We start from the raw sequence: 14,879 nt of genomic DNA on the forward strand, positions 1-14,879 counted from the left end.
CAACCTCACTCAAATTCCCCCTTATGAGTTGATGGACTCATCCAGACGTCTGGACTCGAACAGATTTTTAAAAAAAAAACGGGGATGCGTATTCTTTCTGGTATTTTGTGATACGTTTTTAGGACGTGCTTTTAACCTCTGTTTAGGGCTTTATCTTCTCATCCCTTTCACTCTCCTTTCCTCTCAACCTTAGTCTTCTACTCCTTGCCTAAAACCCCATTCCATTCTTGTAGGATTCACCTCAAAAACTGATTTTCTCTACTTCAAATCCCTAACACACCTCTCTCTTGCCTAAACTATCATCTCTCCACCTTGATATCTTTGCTTCTCCTTACTTTTTTTTTGTTTCAAACTTCAAAGTTTGGGGGGGAACCTTGTCCAACCTCTTGAAACCTCCTCTTTTCCTTGCTCTTTTCTTGATTTTCCTCTTTTCTGGCTAAAAATCCGTGGATTTAACTCCAAATCCATTAGATTTTGTGGGGTTTTGTTGAGTTGATCATTAAACCATAGATTTACTTCACCCTCTTGTGGTTTCCTCCATCCTTCCTTGATTTTCCTTGAAAATCCTTGAACAATGTCTCGAAACCCTCGACCCACTCGAAACCCTAACATGCCATCCAACATGCGGTTCGACGACGTTGAAGAAGAACGTGGCTCTCGTTCTCAACGGCCAACCCGGTCACGCTCTGGACAATCATCCGCGAATTTTGGCATTCAGAATCGGCGAGCTCTAGCAATCTTTGAAGAAATGGCTCCAAGAAAGGTAGTCTCTGGTAGATATGTGAATTTTGAGGCTCTTACTGCTTATCGTATTCGATCATGCTTTGATACCTTGGAGTGGTCTCCCTTTCTTCAAATCAATGAACCCATCTACCCTACTCTGTGCAAAGTCTTCTACGCTCAATTAGATGATTCAGTAGACAAATGGCAACTGAAATCCGCTGTAAAATCTACGTCGATTGACCTTACGTTCACCGCATTTTGTGAGATCTTAGGAGTTCCAGCGACTGGCCCTATGATCTATTTCTGGCGTACTGATGAGATTGAGGAGCGTGGGCCCACACGCAAAGATGTGTATCGGACAATCTGTAGCCATTACATCCCTGGCGAGACAATTCAGGCCCATGATTTGATGCCCAAGGCAAGGGTCTTGCATAATATCATTGTGAACACGATTCTGCCTAGAGGTGGTTCGAAGAATGAGGTGAGGCCCTTAGATGCTTTTGTGATATATTGCCTGATGACTGGTACTGCTCTGAATCTGGGCTACATCATTTTCAACCACTTAAAGGCTGCTCCTCTGAGGACTGGATCTTTACCCTATGGCATGGTTATCACCAAAATCCTGACTCACTTTGCTATCTCAGTAGTAGGAGACTTGAAAGAGAAATCGGCCAAGCAAATTGACAAGACTACTATCAAAAAAATGAGAATGGACCCTGATCGGATGGAGAGAGTGGTGCAGGATCATCCTCGTCTTGAAGACGAAGAAGAGGAAGAAGAGGACGAAGAGGCAGAAGATGAAGAAGACGAAGAAGAAGAAGCAGCTGAAGAAGAGGAGGAAGAAGATGAAGGCGAAGCAGCTGCAGCAGATGAAGATGAGGAGCCTCCTGCTCCTCAGATAGATCCTCTGGATCGCCCTGTCACATACAGAGATCTTATGGCCTTCCAGCAGCATATTGACAGCCGATTCGATCATTTTGAGCGCCGTATGGGATGGAGAGATGCTTCTCCACCTGCCGAGTAGCTCTATCTTGATTCTGACTTAAACGTTCCTTTTGCATCTACTTAGGATTAGTTTGCTTTGACTCTTTATTTAGGACTCGTTTCCTTTCTCCTTGTCACTAGGGTCGTTTGTGTGCTCATCTGTTTTTTGTATGGCCATGGGTCGAGCTTGAGTAGGATATTGATGTATTGGTCTATAGACCTCACCCATGTGACTTTTGTTATGATTGTGTCCTTTTGCTATATGGTTCCTGTACTCAAAGGGTTACATGAAATGAATGAATCATTTGGCTGTTTAATTTGATCTCTTTTCTATCCCTCAATGATACATGGATTGTGATGTTTAATTAAAAAAAAAAAAAAAACAATCAAGCTATGACTTGATGGATTCCCATGGATTTTGTTGCTTACTTTGTATGGATGTTGCTTGGTTTGTAGTGGATTTTCATGTAAGTTGGTTTATTTGTCTATCTCTGTCTCCCTATCTATTATCACCCTTGTTTGGTAAATGGCTTCATGGTCAAGATGGTCACCCTAATTTTTAAAAGCCAATCAATTGGTGCCATTAGCCCTTTTAGATCCTAAGAGGGAGGTCGTACCTTCACCCTAAATTAATACACCTAACTCATTCGGCCACTTGCCGCCATCTAAACCATGAATATGTCATACGTGTGTTACTTTTATATATATATATATATATATATATATATATATATATGTATCTTAAGATTTTCCTTTTTGGTGATGCCAAAAGGGGGAGAAAAACAGTAACATGCTACCCAATTTAGGTGATACCTTATTATTGATAGCATAATTTGAGGGGGAGCTTACACTCATATGATTCAAGGGGAGTTTGTGCTTATACTTGCTTACAAATGTTATGTCATATACCTTAATGCTAATCTTACAATTGCAATTATATAACTTTGAAATGGCAAGTAAAATGGATCCACAATTGAGGGGGAGCATATTATGCTTTTATCATTCCATTTAGAGAAGCTCCTTGCCTCCGATCAATATGAGTTTGTCATCATCAAAAAGGGGGAGAATGTTAGCCCAAGGGTTCCCATGTGTGGCCCTACTCATTATTTTGATGACAACAAACCCACATTGATCGAAGTAGGTTGGTACTAATGATTCTACCATGATAAGCTCATACAGGAAATTTAGATTACCAAGATCGACAACAAGGTAGAACATTGTGATCAAAGGCATAGTGAAGATCCGTCAACCAAGAAGGACAAAGACAAATCAAGTTGAACCTTAGAGAAGAGCAATCAACATCAAGATGGAGTCATTAAGAGCTAAGTCAAAAAAAGACCAAAGAACAAGCATGTACAAGGAAGGATAAGCATGCTCATTCAACCACCGGACTCAAGAGGACTATTCAAGAGTAGGTCAAATGGAGATCATCTTTAAAACAAGATTGCAAGTATTTTCAAAGTGTTTCCAAAGTGTTTTTTAACGCAAAAATCCAAACATCCTTTGAAAACCATAACTAAGACCATTTGCTTTTCTATCACGAAAGGACCCAAATGTTTTCCGATTGAGCTAAAATTTTGGCCACACCTTTATCTCATACCTACTTTGAAATGTACAAAATTTGGGAAGAAACCTCATTCATTTACTAGCCAAACTTGCAGACCAGACCTTACGGCAGAAGTCTGGTCCGATCATCTGGTGGATCAAAAAGGGACCCAAAAGGTTTTCAAATGAGCTAAATTTTGGTACATAATCTTCCATAATATCAATACATATGTGTACAAAAATTCAGAGAAAAACTCATTCATTTGATACGTGAACTTGCAAAACAGACCTTGCGGCAGAAGTCTGCCCGATCATCTGGTTAGTCCCTGGAAGCAACCAGACATCTGGGCAGACGTCTGGCGTCGGGAAAATATGACCGTTGGGAGTTGCGGCTGGTTTCTTTTTTGATTTTTCAAAACCCAAAAATGCCCAATATGTCCTCCAACGGTTATATCTTCTAAGGGGCTATATATATGAGTTTATTTTCATCATTCTATGACTTTTGCAAGCTTGAAAAAAGAACCCTAAGTTTGATTTAAGTTTTCAAGCAATCTTTACAAAAAGTTCCTCTTCTTTGTCCAAAATCTTGCAATCTCATTTGAAGAAGATTTCCTTTAGCTCACTTGCAATCTAGTTGAAGAAGGAATCACTCAAGCTCACTTGCCTTCAACATCTTTGAAGATCTCCCAAGCTTACTTGCAATCCCATCATTGGAGAAGTTCTCATCAAGTCAACTTGCAAATCATTTGGAGAAGATTTCTTGTATTGAAGTGATGTATTAGCCTTAAGTGAAGGCATTCACATATTGTAATTTGAAAATCATTGTAAAGGTGGAAAGGGCACCAATATTAAACCCCTTGAAATTGGCGAGTGCTCGGAGACGCGGAGCCATCTTCGTGGGCAAGTGTTGAAGACGCGGAGCCTTCTTTGTTGTACCAAGAATCATACTTTTAGTGGATTCCCTCAAGGACACAAACTTGGGAAGAGTGGAGTAGGTCTTGGAGTTATAAGACCGAACCACTATAACTCTTAGTGTGGTATCTCTTCTATTACTCTTCCCCTTTTCTTATTTGCATTGTGGTTGTTCATTCCTCTACTTTTATTTTTGCTAACCTTTGTTAACCAAAGAATAATTAACAAGTGTTAGTAATCTCTTGAGAAAAGAAAAATTAAAAGAGTAGAAATTTTAATACCCAACCAATTCACCCCCCTCTTGGTTGCCCAACTGGGATTTCAACCACGTAAAGATTAAGGGGAGTGATATATCCGCCCCTTTTGATTACTTGAGACACCCAGCAGCAGTGTATCAATGACTGCAGAGGGGCTGATTTACTTCACGTCAGAAGGATTCAACGGGGCTGATTGCCACGTACATTGTTGCTGGTTGTCCCAAGTAATCAAAAGGGTCCGATATATCACTTCTATCTGCATATATATTATAGCCACTAACCTTTGTATAGACAATAGTAAATCCGCGCCTAAACTATGTATAGACAATAGTAAATCCGCACGCAGAAATTGATAAACAAAGACCTGTCTTAGGCTGATTACAGTTGTAGCCCGTAGTTTAGTTCTCCAAAGCCTTGTAGAGATCCAGTAATGAGCACCCAATCCTAGAAGCCTTTTCTTTCCAAACCATACAAGATAACTGCAAGGCTGCAATAAATAAATAAATAATAAATGCTTCTTATATAATTCAAAACTGCCCTAAAAGTGGGCTTACACTGGTATTTATAAATTTTTACCTTGACTTCCACTTTAAAAGCCTAGTTCCAACAAAAATAAAATTAACTCCCACTTTAACCCCATGTTTAATGAAAACAAATCACTAAAACACTTAAAACTCACTTTAACCCCATGTTTAATGAAAACAAATCACTAAAACACTTAAAACTCATTTGATTCCACCTACTTGACTAAAGAAAACTAAAAGACATGGGCCCTATCACATAAGTTAACTAACATAACTTCTAACTAAATGTTATAAAAGAAAGTGAGCCATATCATTTAACAACTTTAAATAAAACCCAGTGGGAAAGAAAGAAGAATGGGGACCATTTTCAGGGGAAGTTGAATTCCCCTTCCCTCCTTCGTGTCTGCATCCTTTGCATTATATCAGAGACACCCCCAACCCCCTTCTAAGATTTCATGGTGTGGAGAATTTAACAAGAAAACTACATAGATCCATTAAGAAGAGACCGTCGACTACGAATTTCCATAGAGTAACTCGTTACAATTTGTTGAAAGTACATGTGAGTCCTGAAACTTTGGTAGCATCATCTATAGAAATAAGCTACAAGAAATCTTTAAAAAAAAAGGCCTCTATAAATGTTGGGGCATTAGCCACTAGCCACTTGTTTTCCTCTTTCCTCACCGTTTGGACCCAATTGAAGTGGATGTGTGGTGGGCCTCATCGTACGGCTCACACTTATCTCTTGGATTTATTATGTACTAAGGGAAATTATTCTTATGCTGTCGTCTATGAATGACATGCTTGTAATATTGGAGAATAATGACATTAGAAATATGTTTTTGAATTTTCGTGGTGTACTGTAAACCTAGTAGATTCTCCATTCTCCATTCTCTCCATTCTCAATTACCATGTTTTAACATGGTAACAAAACTTCTCAATCAAGGTTAAATCCACCTTCCATTCGCACAATCATCTTAACCCTAAAACCCACTATCATCACCTAACCATAGTGATAAGTGTTGTGGAGATGTTTTGTATTCTAGCATGACTCAGCATTCCAACGAACTAATGTGTATGATGCACACACAGATCGAGCTGCTCCTTCAGAGGTTTTCGGGGCAGTGCCCCAGAAGGAAAATTCAACTTTCGATTTACTTTATAAGGGCATTTTTGGTAATTGCAGTGACATTGATATATAAGCCACATAGTAGGGCTACGAGTGATCTTTTGGGGCATTTTCTTGGCTGGGAGAAAAAGAATATTTTTAACCCTAATTGAGATAGTGAAAACTCTTCTCGTTAGTGGATGTAGGCACAAGGTCGAAAAATGTACATGTCGTGTTTCTTATTTATGTGTTTGTATTTCTTACATCTCATATTAACACTTGCTGCACATCATGTTTGATCCTATTTTGAGAGATTATAGATCTCTTAGCTTTCAACTGTAAGTGTTGTGACAAGTTTGGAAAACCTACACGGGCTAATCAAGTCTCATCCATGAGTATGATGATGATGATGATCATGTTGTTGTGGATGGCCTGCTAGCCTTGCCCATAGTGGTGATACAGCCTCCCATGATCAGTAAAACAAGTTACTGAAGAAAGTTTAGAAATTGTATACCAGTTGTCTTCCATTTCTTCCACTGCTAATGCTACTCTTGCACATTCTTCAAGTACCAAAGCCTTGTCTCTCAGCCATCCTCCTCTTGGATTATAGATCCAGGTGTGTCTGCTGATCTGACAGGTAATTCTATGATTTTTTTTCCTTACATAAGTTTGCAAATCATTCTTTAGTTGATTGTGTTGATTCTACTTCAGCTATTACGCGAGAGGGTGATGTTCCTGTCACGTCTTCTATGTCCCTATCATAATATTATATATTCCTAAATTTTCAGTCAGTCAATAAAAAAAGGATTGCATTGTTCAATAACTTTGTATCTCAATTCATGTGTTTTTCAGTATCTCCAAGTAAAGAAGAAAATTGAATGAGAGCATGAATCTACTGGCTTATACCACCGGGAAAACTTTCCAAGATGAAATTTTCACCGTTTTTGCATGGATTTCTCGTTGTTTTCTCCCCGAAACCATGTCTATGATACCACATGTTAGTGCTCAACCCGTATTGGGATGCCACATGCAAGGGATCCTCAAGCAATCCCTAAGCAAAAAAATAAAATAATGCACATTTTGAATTACTTGGTGTGTTTGTTTGCCAAAGTCACACCCAAATCCTTAGAGATTACCAAGCAAGAAACATGAGTAATAATTGCACGACTATTGACGTGGCATCACTAGCATTTACATATGAAATATCCCAAAAAAGAAAGGATTTCTGGGTAATCCTGCCCTCCCTCTGGTTAACTTGCATCCAATAGAATCTAAATGATCCAACTTTGAAGAAATCAGACAATTAACCATAGTTTCATTCTGTTTTCAATTAAAACGATAAAAGCTACTCACAGGAAACCATTGATTCGATCGAGTTGGGCTTGGCTTGCATCGCTTGCGGTTCTCCTCACTTCACAATTGCCAGTGATGGGAACTGAATTCCCTCCATTCTCAACTTGTCATGGATTACAAGGAGAACTGGGAGTGATTTCTCTTGAATCGTGAAGCCATATATAAAGGGTTTTGAGGATAGGAATGAGGCTCCTCAAAACACATCCATTCAGTTTACATTTCCTTGAAATAAGTCAATAACCTTTATGATAGTTTGATGAAAATCAAACACCTTATGATTTTACTATCATATGGCTCAAAGATCTTAGTGGGTGATCTTCGCATAGGCCACCAACAATTAAGATAAACCTTAACAAGATTTACAGCCCCAAACCTTCTTCCCATGATATCAGCAAATCCAGTAAGAAAATTTAGAAAGAAAAATTATAAATTGGCAGGGCAGGGACTCACCAGAAGAGCTATAGGAATTCCCTGAAAACGAAATAAATCCGGCATTTATCATCCAAAGAGAAGGGAAGAAGGGGGGGGGGGGGGGGAGATGGAAGGATAGTGAAGAAATTACTGTGGATTTCCCTCTCGCGAGACAGATTTCACCAGATATTTATTATTGGCTAGAGAGAGGCTGTAGACCTGAAGCTATAATGCAATTTAACAGAGGGAGGACAGAGACAGGAAGAAACCTCCTTGGTAGAGTAAAAGTTGTTCCGGGGATTTGGTCAAAGAATCCTGCTTTCTTATAATGAAATTAGACGGGGGATTTAGTCAAAGAAAGGCTCTATTTGGAAGCATTCTTTGTAAGTAAATTCTGCGGAGGGGGTAGGATTTTAAAACCCAACCAAGTAAAATTTTGTAATGCGGGTGCTTAAGAGAGAATAAGAAATCTAGTACTCAACAACACAACTAAAAGAAGAAGAAGACAATGGGAGCAATGCTCAACCTAATTGATATTCCATATCAAAATCCAAAATCCCCTTCTATAGCTTGTTTCTACCCTTTTAAATGAAAAACAACAAGAAAAAAATTGTCCAGCCTCCTCCATTAGCTAACTTAAGGAGTTACATATCATTAATTGTACTGAAACCGATAAAATTGGACGAGCTTGGAAACCCACACTGTCCACTTGTCTAATTTTCAAACACAAATACTTGTTAGAAACATCTCAAAAAGATCTACGACTTCTTAATTTAACTGAGAGAGGGTGTTCTTAGCGTGGAGCATGACACCATCGATCACATGATGTATATTATATTACAATATAGAGAGTTAGGTTATTGATAGTAAAATAGTCTTGTAAAGCCACATAAAAAATGTTATAAAATCCCAACACTAGGCTCTAACAATAAAATACATGTAATAACAAAGAAGGATCCCAATGTATCTTCAATTCCAAGAATAGTCTTTGTACCACTTAGATTTATTTACCAGGAAAACGACAAAAAACACCAGTTCCCTCGAACATTTATAAGAACAATCAAGGGATTTGCTAGGGACCACAGCAGAAGGCATTCCGCCGAAGGCCTGTTGCATGCGAGAGCAACCACACAGGCTTGGGTTTTGTCTTATTCATTTAAATCATGTGAGGTAGCTGTATTTTTCATTTTGGTGCGATTCTTCAGAAATCTGGGCTTCGATTCTCGGATTTTCACAGTCAGGGCTCAGTTTCAGGGTTCAAGAATTGATTTCGGGGCTTCGACTCAACTTTGGGACTATGCTCAATTTCAAAATTTTATTTGATTTTGCGGAAAAGGGTCCGGTCAAAATGGGGTGTCTACAGGGGTATATAATATAACCCATGTATGTTCTAATATAAGCCCAATAAGATAATGGACCGGTGTAGTGGGCCTAATTGGGCTAGAGCCCACTAACCTATTAAAACCTTAGTGTATCTCTATATATAGGGGCTGGAGGCAACAAACTTGGTATTCCAAACTAGATACCTTGGGTGTAATGCTTCAAGCAACCTCTTGCTTGGCCTAATTCCTCTAACATGTATTTTGTAAGGTAGAGAATAGCTATTGCAAAATTTTCAGGGCCTTCTTTTGTTGTATTGAATGTGGATCAATTAGGTCTTGGGCAATTTCATTGTCCAAAATGAAGTGTTCTAACATTTTTGGGATTTGATTAGGTCCTGGGCAATTTCATTACAACTAACTATTAAGAATATTTTGAATGTTTAGTGTACAACTGCGGCTACAAACCATTACGGCACTTCTTTCTTTTTTGGTCAATGTATTGCTTCTTTTGGGCTCTTTCCAGTGTTAGATCAACATTTTGGACCATCAATTGTGCATATGCAGTGTTCTGCGTCGTTGGCTTCTTGGAAGGAAAATTTTCTCTTCCACCCCATTGAGTTTGAGGTAAATGAATATTCATGTTTATTTCTTTAATTTTTTTTGAAGGCACCTGTCATACTTATTTTTAAATTAGAGTCCGCCGACATCCTTGCCATATGCCGAGGAAACATATATTAGGGAGATTCCTCTGGATGAGGAAACATATCAAGGGTCAAATCCCCATCTTCAACCTAGCCATGAAAATAATATAGGATTGCGCTTATCTTCAGTTCACTGCAATGGATGTAGGAGTTGGTATATTTTCTTATGATCTCTTAGAATTACTTGATTCTTTTTAACTACTACTAACACATACTTTTTATTTTTAATTTTGTGCATCTACAGGTTTTTTCGGCCCAAGTTAGATTGTGATTACGCTTGCGACTTAAGTCTGTCCATGGGATATTTGCTGAAGTAACGCTTATGTAGTTCATTTTTTCATAGGTTCCACATGAAGAATTTTGGGGTTGAGCTTGCTATCTTCAGTTGATATTAGGGACGTCTACTTGCAGAGCATGACAGTCAGTTGGATGGAATAGATTGTCAAATTGAAGTTTCATCTTATTCATCAATTACGAATGAAAGAACTTTCAATTGATATTCGTTGGCTTAGAAGTTCCAATGATAGGGCATGATGGTGCTTAGGTTTCAGATAAAGGAGTCACCTAAGGTTTTCATTAACAATGTGAACATTAGCAAAATCTGAGAAATATCCCCTTTGAATTTCTTCTAATCTTTGCATATAGCAAGTCCAAAGACATAACTATGTAATACTGATGTCTAATCTGTATATTTACAAATATATCTTCATTATGAATGTTTCTTCTTTCTTTTCTTTTGTTTTAAAAAAAAATTATAAAGCATTTTTTCGGGCGCTCCGTGCATCGCACGGGTCTGCAACTAGTATATATGTAAAACAGAATCCTGGACGACGTGGTTGCACCACGTGGCACCCCTCTTTACCTTCTATTTTAGCACAAGTGTTTTAATTATTAGAGAAAAAATCTCCCACTATATCTCCGTATATAGAAGTTTGATTACATTAGGCAACTTAGTTAGGGTTTAGTTTAGTAATTGGAATCTTCTCTCACCTTAAAATCAGTAACAAATCTCCTATGGGTTATCACGTTAAAATCAATATTGGATTGTTTCCTATTTACTCTCTAAAACGTTGAAATTTTGATGATTGCATTCATTGTTTTCCATTTTTGTTTGTTTCTTTACCAAAAAAAATATTAGCCATTTAATATCATCTATATCTCAGTTTCATTTAGTTTTCCATTTGCCGGTTTTTCTTTGTCAGCCCGCGCATCGCACGGTTGTCCACTAGTAAAGCTAATGAGTGAATAACTTTTATTATGACTTTATGAACTCTGTGAGGTTGAAAATGATGTGTCTTATATAGAAATCCAGATAGGATGATGAAAATGGAGTTTTCATCCCGTATTTTTTCAAAAAAATGCTATACTGGCCACACCATGTTCCAGACCGTCCACTTGGTGGGCCAAAACGTAAATAGCTTGTGGACCCAAAATCATTTCCATAGGATCATTCCAACGCGCTATAGAAAGTGCAATACTGGCCACACCATAGGATGATCCAATCCATCCACTTCATAGGCCAAAACGTAAATAGATTGCTTCCCCAAAATCATTTTCATAGGATGATCCCAACGTTCTGATCTATAGAGGTTTCAATAATATGCGGTTCCTCTATAGATCGGAGGGCTCGGATCATCCCATTGAAATGTTTTTTGTTTTTGTGCATATGCAATTGACGTTGTGGCCCATCAATTGAACGGTTTGTAAATGACCAGTTTGCAACATTCTATAGTAAGGTCAGGTGAGTACTTTAAATTCAACACCCCTATGGTTTGATATTTACACTCTTTTAAAGGTATCCCCCCATAATTTCCATACAATGATCCTAGCCCTACGATCTGCAGGGGAACCGCATATTATGAAACCTACATTGAATGGAGGGTTAGGATCATCTGGAAATGTTTATTAGGCACAACCTATTTACATTGTGGTCCATCAAATGGACAGTTTGGATAATCCTACAGTGTGGGCCGAACCGCATTTTCTTCCAAAACACTGGATTATAAGGGCATGCACCATATAGAATCTTCCCATGAGATTTTATATGTTGTAAGCCCATATAGTCCAGTTTATTTAAAAAAATATTGTGGCTTAGACCATGAGATTTTATATGTTGTAAGCCCCCAGTTTTGTTAAATTTTTTTTTTGTGTCGCTTACACCATAGGATGATCCAAATAGTCCAATTGGTGGGCGACAATGCAAATAAGTTCCGCCCCAAAAAAATAAGTTCCATGAAAGTGCAAATATCATTTTCTATCTCTAGATTTAAATGCTGAAATCTGATTAGTTATTTCACAATCTCTTATTTTTAATTCTATAATATTCCTCCCCATTCTCAGTTTCTTCCTATGATATGAAAAATTCAACTTTTTTACAAGGAAAAAAAAATTTACGGTCTCCATTTCGTCCAAATTTCAACAGTTCTATTTCTTTCTTTTTTACAATAACAATTGTATCTTTATTGTTATGTTTTTTTTCTCGCCTGAGCATCGCGCGGGTTGCCCCATTAGTATATCTATCTATATCTATATAGCAGAAAAGAAAATAAGAGAATTATTTGAATTTCTCTCAAAATTCTAATAGAATTACACATCACTTTTTTGAATTTTTTTAACAAAGGCACCCATTCAACCCACATATTTTCAATCCTACGCACTCATTTATGCTTTTTAACAAAGGCACCCATTAAATCCACATAATTTCAATCCTACCCCCCCTTTATGCTTTTTTAATAAAACAAATGGACAAAGTCACCATGGTTGCATTTTTTTGTTTTTGCAAAATTACGGATTGTGCACAAAAAATCAAATCCATAGGATCATCCCAACCTTTGTCACCATAGTTTATACACGTCCATTTTACCTCCACAAATTGTAGGGTTGGGATGATCCTATGGATTTGATTTTTTGTGGACACCCTATCTATGTGAGGACCATTCAAATGAATTGTTTGGATCACCCAAACAATGTGGGCCCCCACTGTATTTTAAGCTAGTGTGTAGGTAACTTACCTACACAAGAGTGACACCTTAGGAACTCTATTCTCATATATATATATATATATATATATATATATATATATATATATATATATATATATATGCATGGTAACTTAATGGGCTGTTATGCAGCCATATGAGGAATTAAAAGGGTAATAAAGGTCAATTACTTTTAAAGGATTAAGATAAGGGGAAAATCCCCTAATTATAGCGTATTTCTGGCTCTCTCTCTCTCTCTCTCTCTCTCTCTCTCTATTCCCTATCTAACAATATAATAGATTAGTTGTATTCCTTATTTATGGCGATTCTTTTTTTTTGAAATGGCAATAATTATATATAGCAAATTAGGAGGCCGAGATGGACAAGCCATATCTACAATAGGAAGCAAGAAAGAAACAGGAACGAAGAAAAAACAAAATACAGAGAAAACCCCTTCTCAAGGAGAAAGGTGGTCGAACCACATAATAGAACCACCGGAGACACCACACTTAGCTAGCGCATCTGCTTTATCATTTGCTGTTCTTCTAACATGTTGAAAGCCGATAGCGGACCCCGCAGTTAAGTCCTCAATCTCATAAAAAATAGAAAGAAATCTCCACGGAGGAGCCACCCCACCTTTCAGCCAACGAATCACATTTAACAAATCTCCCTCAACAATTGTCTGATCCATCAACCTTCTATCTGAGGAATCGGACACAACAATAGAGCCGTAGTATGCTCACATAACATCCCCCTTATCATTGTGACAAACCCCTCCCACTCCCGCCGGACCCGGATTGCCGGAACTCGCACCATCGAAATTAACCTTATACATGTTTTGAGCAGGGGGCTTCCACCTTTGCAAAATAAGATCTCTGTGCTCAACACTAAAGCACACCTCCCGCCAACCTTCCCAAAGATCAAAAGCCGATACAAACTTGAAGGATGGGAGGCATCTCATATTTATGGCGATTCTCTCTCTTTGCAGCCCTCATCTTTCGTTTCTTAAGAAAGAAAATCGTTTCATATTAATTGTATTAACTGTGTGTATATAATCACGTCTCTAAATGAGGAAATAAATAATCTCCATAAATATAACGCACGAGAAGAATTCCAAACGTCAAAAGAATTCTTCCATAAAAGGATTCCAAACGGGTAAGACGCGTATCAATTTCTCTATGTAATTTTTATTCGCTTAAAGAGTCTTTTCCCTCATGCAATGTTTCCTATGAATCTCAAAGAAGCGTGAATTTTCGCGTGATTTTTGGCAATGGCCAAGCTTATCCAACCTTTTGACCTCTCTCTCTCTCCCTAACCCTTCATCTCTCTCGAAGCCTCTCTCCCTCTCTGTCGATATCCCAAGAGCTTTTCCTTTTTATTTTTTGGGTAAAAAATCCTAGATCACGGACACGGAGATTCTTTTTCATGCATATATCAATCTTTCTTTACCAACCATACCTTGCTTTATAAAGAAATGAATAGTTGAAGATGTATTCTTCTTTTATGGGCTAACTAATCATTAGTGGGTGTGCATCTTACTTATTGGCTTATTGACTTATTGACTAACTTTGGCGGTGAGGTGCTTCTGCTACTTCAAAACTTTCAAAAATAAAAAATAAAAAAATTCACTATCCCCTCTCATTCTATGTCTTTTTAATGGTTGTCAGCACCTTCTTAGTTGGAGATTCCTACTATATTTCTTATTAGAAAAGAGGAAAGTAAGAAACTAAACTTATGATGCCAATCTCTATAGGAAAATACATTAAATTTGGCTTTGGAACTTTGATGATCATTGATAATCAATACCTTTTCTAGGATTGTGTTGGCTTTGTTATGGGAGATGGAGAAGGTGCTCCTTTTGTAAGAACATGAGAAGGTAGTAATTTTTCATTGTTTAAAATCACGGTAAAATTTATTCCAATTCACCTGTTTATCATCCGTTATCTTTTTTCCCCAGTAGTTTTTTGTTTAAAAAAAAAATTTACTCACGCAACACGGTTAAATCATTTTTAGGCCTGGGGAGCTGAAATATATGCAGAGTTCCTTGGAGGGAGTAAGATATGT

The sequence above is a fragment of the Tasmannia lanceolata genome, unplaced genomic scaffold, assembly GCF_043159265.1.
Source record: "Tasmannia lanceolata isolate RefF3 unplaced genomic scaffold, GAP_Taslan_0.1 ptg000004l, whole genome shotgun sequence".
Taxonomy (NCBI): Eukaryota; Viridiplantae; Streptophyta; class Magnoliopsida; order Canellales; family Winteraceae; genus Tasmannia; species Tasmannia lanceolata.